The sequence below is a fragment of the Apis florea genome, unplaced genomic scaffold (assembly GCF_048593485.1).
Source record: "Apis florea isolate Af1SG1 unplaced genomic scaffold, ASM4859348v1 contig_3493_pilon, whole genome shotgun sequence".
In the NCBI taxonomy this organism is placed as follows: domain Eukaryota; kingdom Metazoa; phylum Arthropoda; class Insecta; order Hymenoptera; family Apidae; genus Apis; species Apis florea.
This window is the reverse complement of record NW_028256772.1, coordinates 3,330,011-3,342,915: the sequence shown is the minus strand read 5'-3', so window position 1 is coordinate 3,342,915 and position 12,905 is coordinate 3,330,011. Positions and strand designations below refer to the sequence as shown.

Genomic DNA, 12,905 nt, shown 5'->3' with positions numbered 1-12,905 from the left:
CGAACATCGCAAATTCATTTATCACCGCACGGCGATACTGCGTTTCAGTCCATTGACATGAACATTATGCCCTGCGCATTGGCAAATATTGCTACGTTTCACGGACCAACGACAATATCTGCGCGATCGTGCCGCGTCGTTTCGTGGAATCGTTTCTTCGATCGATGCTTTGCATTCGCCGATTTCCACCGTGATGCAACCGTGCGACGAAAAATCGTAAACATGCGCCTACGAGCGGTGTGTGGGCGGTTTTATAATTCGTGAGGGGGTGGATTGGGTGTGGAACCGAGAGTTATTGCGTGGGCCGACGATCTGCCGACTCCGTTGACGCGTCACGATGACCGATTTCAATTGGATCGTTCTATTCGATTCCTATTTTTAAGACATTTTGCGAACGTTCCTCTAACTCAGGGAAATTAAGACGAGGTTTGTCATCCAATTCTTTTCTCGGTGAATATCATATCACAATAGATACAAAAGATAGTATACCAACTGAGGCTTTTCAAGTTCAATAATAATGTATTATTATTATAATAGAAGATATAAGTTAGAAGAGAAAAGAGAGCTTGCCATCGAATAATTTTAAACTTAAAATTATCCATGGTATTTCAAATGATGCAGAGGTTACAGAATAGATCCGTGACCCATGTATTTTTCTGGAAATATGTGCTACGTTTTCCCAGGAATTGTGTGAAGTTTGGTAGGTCAGGTCAGTGAGACAAGTAAACGATTAAAAATTATCTTTTCTTTACACGACGATATCTCTTTGAACCGGAAATTGTATCTGGATAAATGGAAAAGCGTTTTAAGGGACAATGTACTGCTCTTCCAATGATTCTTCGCTCGTTACTTCGCAGAAACGATTATTATTTTCGGAGTTCAAATAACGGTTCAAAGTTTTCCTAATTTTAATACGCTTTTAATCGAGTCTCAAGGTAAGTCTACGCTTGTCATATTTTTGAATTAAAAATACGAAATACGATGTCAATAAATGTCTTGAAATGTCAATTCTTAAATTTCTTTTATAAATATATAGCCCTTGCATATTGATTATGCAAAACACGCAAAGTATCCGCGGTATGAAAATATAATATAATGCATTAAAATTAGCAATTTAAGTTTCTGTAATTAGATGAAACAAAGAGGGAAAGTGAGAAAGTTCTGTCTTCGTCGTACCGTTCTTCATTCGATGCAAACTTAAATTGCTCATAACCTGATAAATAACACCGACATTTTTCTATACACTTTTATCGTTAAAATTTATTTAACGTTTCTACTAAACGTGTCTCACGAATATATTAGCATTCTGTACATGGAACACGAGAAAAATCTGGATTCTTTCGAAACGACAAAGTTTGGCCACAGCACGAATGCTCGTAATGCAAGGAAATGGATTTAATAAAAGATATTTGCGAATATTCCCGAAATGTCGAGGGCATTGTTTTATCTTTAATGAGGCGATCAGATCGATCCTCTTTCTTATTTCAGCGATGCCTCGAATTAAACACGGATATCGGTTATTCTTCCTCCCCCCCCCCCCACCAGTACAAGTTTCTTTGAAAATTGACCAAATCTTGTCCACTTCGTTCCTTCAATTTATTTTTTACGTCGTAAATAAAGAGACTAAGTAAAAAATATTAATAATACAATAAAATATCAATAAAATTGTAGTAAAAATAATTACATCCATTTTTGTACGCAATCGTTTATGAATACGATTATTTTTCAACTCCTGTTTTAAACTCTCAAAAAAAAAAAAAAAAAATCTGAAAAAATTCTATACAGACGCTTCTTGAAATGTATAATTCGTTATACACGATCAAATCCCTGCTTAATTCTCGACAAAATGAAATTGTGCTCGAAACAAAAGCTCAGGATTAATTCTTCAAAATTCTTCCTGCCCCCCGTCATTTATTCTATCTTATTTTAAATATTTTCTTTTTGTAAATAAACACGCACGCTCATTTATCATACATTCTTATGCATACAGATTTTCTCACAAATGAGCGAGCATAATTTCCAGCACAATCGTGCATGCGTGTTTTCAACACATCTGCGATTTTCACGCAACATTATTTCACATTGCTATATCACAATTAAAACGTATAATTCGGATTTATCCACAGCGCGGAATTAATCCGAGCATAAAATTTCAAGGGCGTCGATGAATTCATTCGATAATCTCGAATCTCTGGTGGTCAGGGATGAAGGTAATTTTTTTTTTTACCTAATAAATCAGACTCTAATTACCAACGAGTTACATCGGGGATAACAAAAAGGAAGAAAGGAAACCAACCTGTTTTTCGTTCAACGAGCAACGAACAGTGTTGTTCGAAAAAAAAAAAAAAAAAGAATGGGTGAAAACGAGTTATTTTTCTTTTTAACACGGTCAAGCGTGAAGAAAAGGAGAGATAAAAGATTGGCTAGGAGGGCTGGTTACCACGGAATCTGCATACACATCGAAAGTTTAGAGAGAATTGCAGAGGATCAATCAACTAATGCATTCGGATCAATGGATTCCATAATTTTCGATTCAAAATATTTTTATATCGAGGAACAACTCGATAGATCTTACGAAATAAACAATTACATGGATAAAACTTGGATAAAAGTTAGACAAACGCGCGTGTTATAAATAATTTCACGTGATTTGGCGAAAGAAAAATTAATTACATTCGTTTATTGTCTTGCATTTTTTGACAGATCTCAAATATGAAAGATAACAGAGTCTTGTCTTGGTCTTGGAACTATTTCTTTAATGGATGAATTTACGCGCGAAAGAAATAAAAAAAACGTGTTTTACTTGACCTTGTTTACGAGTTAAATAATAATTTTCTTTTTCTCAATACACTTGTTTATCTTCGAGACGAGAGTTGCCCGAAGTAAAACCCTTTCCTTCTCGATGCACGTTTTAACAAAACTCGAAAACAAGCTCATTAATCTGTTCAAAATCTAGTATAAAAATGAACATATAGAAAACACTAATAAAATATGGTATAATGTTGAAACACTCGTGTTATATAAGAGTCATCCTAATCGCGTTTATTAATCAGTCGAATCACACGTTGATGCGAATGATGGTATTTAGATAAAAATAGATCAAACATAGATCTGGATCGATCGATTATTCTTGATTCGAGGATTAAAGGTAGAGAAACCATGTTACAAGAATATCGTTTTACAGGGCGAGTTGTTGCTCCAATTTTTGCTCCGTGTTCCATTTAAGCCGTGTTTCCACAGATGCGTCCTGCTTTGTTACAAAAGGGAGCAGTATTTGCGTATACAACTTCCCCCACCCCCCACCCCTCCCCATCCTTTTCACGCGTAGATTCATTCTATAACTCGTATTCTTGAATTCGACGAGTCGAATGAAAATTGGTGGAACGAATCCTGCCTCCTTAAACGTTGAAAGGCAGAGGCGCGAACGTGCCATCCTTGCCAACGATGGAAGGTTATTTTCAGCGAGACGCGGCAGATCCTGTTTACAGCGTATTCATTTCACGACCCTACACCCCCCCTCCTTTTTTTTATTTGCTTATTTCGCTTTGAAACCGAGCGACGTATTTTCTGCTTTATTATTCACGATTCGAGGGTAGTACAAGGATAAAACACGGGAAAATCTGCTGCCCTGTCGTACTCCCTGGGTTTATTTAATTATTATTTATACTTTATTATTACACACATTCTGAAAGATCTTCTCTTTCTAATTTCGTTATATTTTTCCCTGGAATAACGATCGAGATATACTACTTACGTACTTTCATTTATAGTATAAAATTTTTAGAGAGTTTCATCCATTTTTGTGCTCCAAAAAAATTATTTCTAGTCCTAGGTTCTTAGGTTTCTTATATATCAAGAAAGAAAGAATCAATTTTTTTTACTTTACGGAGAATCATGAAAATTTGAATTATTTATTATTAACTAGTTTAATTTGCAGAAAAGGAAAATCGAACGAAAAATTTTAATTACGTTTTCGTTCGTACTTTCTACAACTAGACAGTTCTTTCTTATAGAGACGTTCGAACTTAATTTTCTCTCTAAGAATCGTGTTATTAAAATATAATCTAACGAACAATATATCCGTATATAACAATACACGTCCAAATAACCTTAAAACTTCCAAACTCGGCAAAGATCAAGAAATTTATCACAAACACGCCACAATTCCAAATGATAAAACATACGTATCGTCGCACGCAATCATTTGGCACCTTGAAAAAGTAACCAAATTAACCAAACTCAAAATGTCGTCTCAAAGTCCCGAAAATTCACGAATTTTCATCACGTATTCCAAACCCAATCTCTCCCCTCAAAAAAATAATGACTAGCTACTAGTTTCTTCTCACGATCTTCGAATGCATCGAGCTCGATGCCTCCAAGATCTCGATCGTTTATCGCGATCGTCCATCAACGGGGGGATCGGATAAAGCCGAATAAACGGCGACGAAACCGCCTCAATTGTGCCTTTCCTGCTCGTCGGGCCCCCATCGATCATTCGGGTCGAGCAATCGGCGACAAACGAGGGGGAGAGGGAGAGAGAGGAGAGAGGGGAGAGATCCCTTCTTCTCCACCGGTCGATCGAATTTGGGTCGAGCGAAACAGACTCGGCCGCGAAACTCTGGCCGGGGAGTGGGGGAGGGAGTAAGAAAGGGACGCGACGATGCACCGGGTCGGGAAATTTTTGGGGGGGAGGGAGGGGGTCATCCATGGTGGGGGGTCGGTGTTTGGGTGGGCGTTGCTGGGTCGATACAGGGTGGTTTCGTCGCGAGTAAGAGAGCGCAACCACACTGCTACTCTTGCTTTTTGCTCTCTCTCTCTCTTTCTCTCCTCTTTTTCCTTCTTTCTTGGGAAATTACGTTTCTACTCTGCACCTTGTACGTTTCTCGTATTCGAAGGATTTGTACAACGAGTGTTGAATATTGAGTTGAAATTCGATTGACTCGATAGTGTCGTTGACGTTGTGTCGTAAATGAAATGAAAAAACGGGTAATTGAAGTTGGCATTGATTGTAATTCGATTTCACAAATTAATCAAAAACGTCTCGAAAGAATAGATTGAATTTAAACAAGAGAAATAGAAATAATGCAATGGAAGTTTCGTGTGAACGTTCTATCGTTTATATTGCGTCCTATTGTATTTCTTGTCACGATATGTGTAATATATTAGCATTCAATTACGAAGCAACGTCGAAGGTTTTCGTCGTAAGAGAGAGAGAGAGAGAGAGAACGTGTTCCAATATCGTTCATCGGCGAGGCGTCTTTCGGGCCACGAGCGAGCGGGCCACGTGCTTTCTATTTATTCAAAAATTGAAGTCTTTCAACTATCACAGGCTAGCAGATGTCCAAGATAGAATTTTATTTTATTGTCGTTATGTGTCTAATGATATCGTTTTTATTAAACCGAGTAATTTAATTCTTTGAATAACAACAACAGTCAAAAACCAGAGAAGCATTTTACGCAGAAAAAGATTAGTTCAGAAAATAATAACAATAAAAAATTAAAACGTTAATAATATTTGTTGCATTTGTTCATCTGCAACAATCTAATAACACTTATAAAATTATGTGTGTAACCTTTTTTTTTTAAAATCCTATAATTGATAAACAATAATCAAGAATTATAATTCATAATTAAAAACAAACGTTGTTTATATTTGAGAGCAGAAGGGAGAATATTGTAAGATAAGAAAAAAGAGAAACTGAAATTAAAATTAAATTTAAATAACTGGACACTGATGCCACGATGCAATAGCATTTCGATGAAATTTCTTTTTTTTTTTTTAATATTAAACGGCGCAAAGAGAATTTTAAACGGTTATTAAAGCGACGGTAAGGGCAAAGCGGGAAAGCTCTCCTCGACGTTGCCTTATCGACATTCTCAAGTGGTGCAAGTTTTCGAGCTTGTCTTCCAAGCAACGGACGGATAACTACTTTCAACCCCAACTTATCGCTCGAACCGAAGCTTTTATGACACGACATGATATTACTCTATACAGAGGAACGTGTCCCTCTCTAGTTGCAAACGTTTTAATTTATCTTCATCCGTGCACGAATAATTTATAACCACGATTTGACTATTATTATTATTATTATTATACCAATCGAAGCAATTTTCTTTCCATCTCGAATTTTTTTTTTCTTCCCCTTTCTTCGTTACATTACCAGTACCAATTACACTCGATAATCGAGGCATTTATGGAGTGGAAAGAAATCGGTCGCGAAGAACTCATCGTTCAATTTCATTCGCGATAGATTTGATTACTAGCTATTTCGTAGTACACGTTCTTCGTTTCAAAAGTTCAATTGCAGAGAATCATTTATCGTGATATGATGAAATGAAATTGAATCGTCGCTGTTGCAGTTTACAGTTGAAAAATTAAAACGGACGATTTTCGAAAGCAAATTTTATTTTATTGTAAAGAAAATTGTTTTGAAATTAATAGGTAAATACAATAATTTTTTTGAATTAAAAAAAGGCAAAAAAAAGATCGTTTCAATCGTAGAAAATAAATCTTACTTACTTAAAGTAGTTAAGTAAGTCTTACTTAAACTCGCTTTTAAAATAATAATTATTATCGGCATTATTTCGTCGAGAATAATTGATTTCACTCGTTTCTCAAAAACTATTCGAAATGAACTTCGTCTTCTTTTTTTTTTTTTTGTAATATCTGTCTATAAAAGGAATCGTACGCGTTAATGATACTTTTAATATTATCTAATCTTCTTCTAATATCAATATCAAGACTCAGTATCAACAATATTACTCGTATTTATCAATACTGACAATATCGATGTTGCCTAAGATTCGCGTGATTCTCGTTTCGTGGTTACAGGCGAAATTAAGCTGCGAACCGTTCAAGGATAAGCACGTATTCGGGCTTAGTAATCGGGTCTGCACGTGGCGAAACGCAAGGAGGGCACGCAAATTGTTCATCGTAGATCGCAAGAATATCGATCAACTAATGATTTCAACGATAAGAAAGAAAAGGTTATCACAGCGGGGATAAAAAGAAAAATTTCTGATATTTTTTCAGGAAAGAAAGAAAGGATCTGATCGTGAATTTAAAATCGAAGAGAAAAGTAAAATCGAGCGAGCAAGAGAGTTCTTCTTCTTTTCTTTCTTTTATTGAATAATGTAAATGTAACGTGTGAAACGTATTTGTAAAACTTGTGCGATATTACAGACACAGTTACACGATTGTTGAGGTTTAAAATAAACGTGTAATGAGTATATTTATGTACTGTATATACTGTATTCTACCAATGAATTCAGCAAAGATTTTAAAAAAGAATTGTTACTTTAAAAAAAATATTCTGTTTTATGAAACAGAATGTGATTATTCATTATGAATTGTAGATATATACTTTCTTTCATTAGTATCGAACATCACTTGGAAAAAATGAATCCTTAAAGTTTCATAATTTTCTAAATGATACAAGAATGATAGAAATTCTAACACTTTGCTTAATCCTTTGCATTATCCTATTATATAATTCTTGATAAAATTTAAAATTTCGATTTCAAGCAAAAAAATTTTCTATCACAAAAGAAATCACTGTATCTACGACACCTTCATCTAATCAAGAAGAATTAAAAAAAGCAGGTTTTCAAAAGAGAGAGAGAGAGAGAGAGGTTATATTCACACTTGTAAAAAAAGATTAAAATAAATTTATCAAAGATATAAACACCATTACACGTGAATCTTCATTAAAATCATATTTTTCGAAATGCAAATGAAATTTTTTTCATTTTCCAAATTGGCCCAACCTAACTTAATACGAAGGAATAGAAAAAAATAACTATATTCCACTCGACAACGCATAGCATCGTAAACGAAAAACTAAACCTAACCTAATCTAATAAAAGAAAAAGCGAAAAATAAAGAAACATCCCCCTCCAACAATAACTACATTCCACTCGTTCTTATTCTTCAAGGATGCACAGCATCGTCCCATTATGGATATCGTTGGAACTCGTTAGAAAATCTGTGGAACGTGTTCATTGCTGAGCCGACGTCGTTTGCACAGCATTTCAAGAACTCTTGGCCCGTGCTTGAGACAAGCGCGCGGTGGTTACGTGGCACACTGTGCAACGCAAGCTTAAATGCAACGATCCAAGACGTAATTTTCGCGGAGAATCCGATCTCGTTGTGCTACAACCATGTGGACAACCATGAGACAAGTGTCCAAGGTAAAAAGAAGGCACGAATGCTGCGATGAAAAGCTAACCGCGTGAGCGTAGGTGTAGGCAAGTATCGGCTATTCACAGCCGCGGTTCCCACGTGGCTTTTAACGTAAACTCTACGCGGACGGCCGCACCTCGAATCGAAGCTTTTCCTTTTCCTTCTCGTTCATTCAATTGCATCAACGATTCTCTCTCTTGATTTTTTCCTCTTCCCTTTATATAATATATTGAATGGATCCTAAAAATTTAAACAGGTAAACCCTTTATTGCGTAATTATTTGCAAAATAGATACAATATTGGTAGAAATAATTTCGATCGAATGGAAATTTGAAATCGAAAAATTAGTCACCTGAAAGAATTTCTAAATGTACGACTTTCTTTTTCTAATTATCGTATTTGAGTTATTAATAGACCAAGTTGAACTGAGTATCTGTTCCATTTCGAATTGGCAATCGAAAAATTAGAAAATTTGATACGAAAAGAAAGAAACTTTGAGAATATCTAGAATCTAATGATGTATGAAAAATAGTAATAAATAAAAAAACGAATCTGACGTGTTGTAAGATCGGAAAATGTTTCTCAATTACATTGTATCCTTACCGTTAATCGTTTACTCAGGAAGTTTGATGAATTCTAGTATTAGAGGGAGAGCTGTTTTCCTCGAGAAACTGCTGACTGTGCCGCTCTTTCGACCTTGTTTCGGTCTTTCCCTCAATGTTTGTTCGAGCACTTTCCTCCTCGATTCGAAGACGGGAGGAATGATGTTGTTCTCTCAAGGCGCTGACGAGAAAATAGCAACTAAATCGAATAGATCAGATACTTTTGACAGATAAGTCCACTCCACTTTATTCTTCCAGGCAAAGGATCAAGATCAAGAAATATGTACTACGAATTTATATATAATCCGCTATCATGTCTTATGGCCGCGATTTCAGAATTTGTGCAATTTTCTCGAGAATTTGTCGTGGTTCGTCCATTTCGATTGCTGAACAATTTTGTTAATAAATTTACTTTTTTTTTTGGGCATCTTTCAAGAGTTAAATAATAATAGAGAAAATATTTCTCACGTTATTTCAATGTCAATTCGATATTCGTACTCTTCCTTATTATTATTCTCGAGAATAAAAAATTTTGGAGAGTTTCGTTAATCTTAACGAAATATTACATTACCATATTATATCCTTTCATTCTCAACGAAGCATCCACTAATAGAGAAATAACTCTCGAGAATCTCGAATATATTCACGTTCTTAAAAACATATATATTCGTTTTAAACTTTCCAAAGTTTATTTTCACAGCGAGAGCAATTTTCACTCTGAGCATAATAATTATTCGCGTCCTTAAGAATGAACAGGAGAGAAAAATCGATAAAATGGAGGCGAGGGAAATTTCGTTGTTGAATCTTGATACCTGGTTTCGCGCATATCAATTCCACAGTTACATAGCTTTCTCCTCTTTTATTCATGGAAACCGATCCTAGACGCTTCTTTTCGAAGTCCACGATCCAATGATCCGCTTTGCTCTTCGATCATTCGACATAACGTCGAGAAGCGGCAATGTCAAATTGATCCATTAGCGATAATACGATCGTGCGTAATAATTTTCCATTTCGATTTGGCCGAGTATAAAATAAAAAATCGCCGATGCTATTTCGTTTCAATGTGCGTGCAACTCGAGTTTGAGACGACGATCGTTATTTATTTATTTATACGTTATTTGCACGCCATTGATGTATCCATCAATAATTGTTTAAACGAATATTGAGAGACTATATAGCGTTAAAGTTTTAACTTTTTATAATCTAGTTTCGTTTTTAAAAATTAATCTTGAAAAAAATTGTCGATTTTCATCTTTTCCATCTTGACCATTCGTGCAAATCTGAATAATTTCACTCACTTTTACTGATTTTGACGATATATCGAAATATCGACTCTTCTTTAAATTCTATGGAACTCGATATAACTCTCGATCGGTAACGTAGACGCGTGACTTCAAAATCACGTGATATCGTAGAGGGTTAATTTGCTTAAAACAATGAGCAATTTCCATAACTGGTCGCTTTCCCGACCACGATCGAGCAATTCTCGCCGTGAACAAATTGATTCTCATTAGAATATCGGGATTCGAACAGCGAAAATCCATTGAACGTGAGGGGTGAAAAATCAATTTGGGTAGAAATACGATTTTTATCCGAAGAGAAGAGAACCCACTGTAAATCAAACGATTTCGAGTGAAATTTCGACGGAATTTGAATGGACTTCGAAGCAATAATGGCATAAAAATAACAGATAGATAACAGATGATTTTATATTTTTTTGAAAAAAAGAACAAAAAAGCGAGAGATATTTTAATTTGTTAAAGAAAAGAATAGAGAATCGCGCGACACAACGATAAATATTAAGGATAAATAAAATGACGAAGGAGGAACGAAACGAACGAAAATCCCTAGTCGAACGATGGATGGAACAAAAGCGCGATTGCTTGCTCGATTTTCTTTTATTTGATCGAAGTGATTGAAATAAGCGACATTGAAATATTAAATGAATCGATGAAAAAGAAAATTTATTAAACGACAGACTAATTAACGGTACGAATTATTGTTAAACTCCAAAAAAATTTGGAATCAATCGTTTCGTGTCACTAAATTCAAGAATCTATGAAATTAAAAATATGAAAAGGAATTAGAATTTTATAAATATACAAAAATGACGCAAACAGGAAACAAGTTGAAATGTATCGATATTTCGTATTTCGATACATTAAGATTGTAATATTAATCAAACGAAAATGCAAACTAAAAGTGACAATTCTTCTGAAAAAAAAAAAAATGGAAAAGGTGGAGGAGAATCTGGGACAGAGAAGGGTAGGAGAAGCGAATTAAAGAAAATAAAACGCAACGGACTGGATTGGATCGCGCGCGATCGGGTGATAAACGTTTTCGTTCGAGGGATGGAAATTTGTCGAGAGAGCCGTCGAAGAGGCACAGATGAGAAGGAAAAAGGGAAGGGAGTGGAGATAGGATCTCGCGGGCAGAGCACCGCGGATAGCGAAACAGGAGTCAAGATACATTAGTCATGTGGTATATCCTGAGGAGGAGGGGGTGGGGGTGGGGGGAGGAGGGCGAGGAGGAGTGGGGGCAGAGCGAAGGGTTGCGGAGGGAAATCGGGGAGAAAAGGGGAGGAAGGGAGCGAGAGGGAGCGAGCGTAGGAGGTCGAAAGTAAAGGAAGAGGGAACGAACGAGAGAACTGTCCGGTCTGAGCAGTGGCTCGCGCATGCGCGAATCAGTAGCAATGCACTGGCACGTAATGCTATCGGCGAGCCAGTCTGACGCCAGGCACCGCGACGCTATGACGTCACTGGTCCGCGTTTTTCCACCGATCGTTCCACGACAGCGGTGAGGAATTCATGAATGAAAACGGTGCAACTTGCAACCAACTCTTCCGCCGATCCTCGCGCGCGCCCACGAGCCTCTCGCGCCCTTTCGAGATCGCCAAAATAGTAAAAGCGAAAATCTGAAACCCGTCAACGATCAACTCGTGTCGATCGATTCTCACGATTCTCACGTTCCACGAAAGATTCGTTACGCGAGAAATGGAACGGACCCAGTGCCACTCTGCGACCAGTTAAATCTCCGCAACGCCTCCTCCACCGGCTGGCATACGTCGATCTTTTCACGATTCTTTCGCCGCGAGTTGTACGCAAGCTCTGTCATGCGTCTCAGTCGCGGAGAAAACGCGGAATATTTTCATCTTGCATCGAACATTGAAGCGCTTGTATTTTCTTTATCCTTGTTCTTTCATGTTTTTTTCTCTCTTTCGTTTTTTTTCTTTTTTAAGACAATTCGAGCTGGAATTTGCTCGTTGGTTTTTTTATTCTTTTCTTTTTCATTTCTTCGGATCAATTCGTGCTCGTCGAAGTGTACACGAGGGGGACACGTAGCTAAATACACAGATACCATTAGCTTGCTCCCTTCGACTACATTATCCGACGGACCGAGATTAAATTCAATTTCGGTGTAATTGACACGCGGTTAAACCGTCTGACGGAATGCGTGATGCGTTGAGCAAGTGTTACGTGGACCAACATCCGAGTGATCTGATTCCATGTTTGATATATTAATATCAAGCTTCGGAAACGAGATTCTCACGTCTCCAGTCACGTTTCCATTCAAATATATTCGAAAAAGTTGTTGTCAAGTATTATTATTATTATTATTATTATTATTTTTTTTTTTTCCAGTGAACGCACAGACATCGAAAGTGAAAGTTAAAAGTCTGGTATCCGCAACTTAGTTCCATTTTTGTGAAATATAATATTCTTGAAAATAAAACTCTTAAACTCTTTTTACATGGATTAATTGCATTACATTTGTGCAATCATTCCGGATTCGATTGAATTTGAAAAAGCATCAGGAATCACGAGTCTGGTGAATTTTTACTTTCTTGCTTAACACGTCCAACGCAGTATGCCGGTAAATTATGATGTTTGCGTGTCGTACATGTCGTACATATCGTAATATCAAACAATTTAATTAATATGTTTTGCTAAAATTTATAATTATAATTTTGATTAGAGACGGTACGGAATATTCGGTGCATGCACCTGTTATCGACCACCTCTGGAAATATCGTCTAACGAAGCAGACTATCCAGTAACTCGATAATGCTCCAGTACCGTGATATTGAATAATAATTGGCCCTCCAACCTGTGTAATTGTTT

General features: G+C 36.5%; 1 protein-coding gene across 1 annotated transcript in view; it reads left to right on the top strand.

The window, feature by feature from the left end:
- The first annotated feature begins 11,469 nt into the window (after nt 1-11,469).
- LOC100868990 (frequenin-2) overlaps nt 11,470-12,905 on the top strand; it is a 40,260-nt gene continuing 38,824 nt past the window's right edge. Inside the window, exon 1 of the mRNA XM_086912769.1 lies at nt 11,470-11,580. The gene's annotated coding sequence lies outside the window, so the exon portion shown is untranslated. The remainder of the gene's footprint in view (nt 11,581-12,905) is intronic.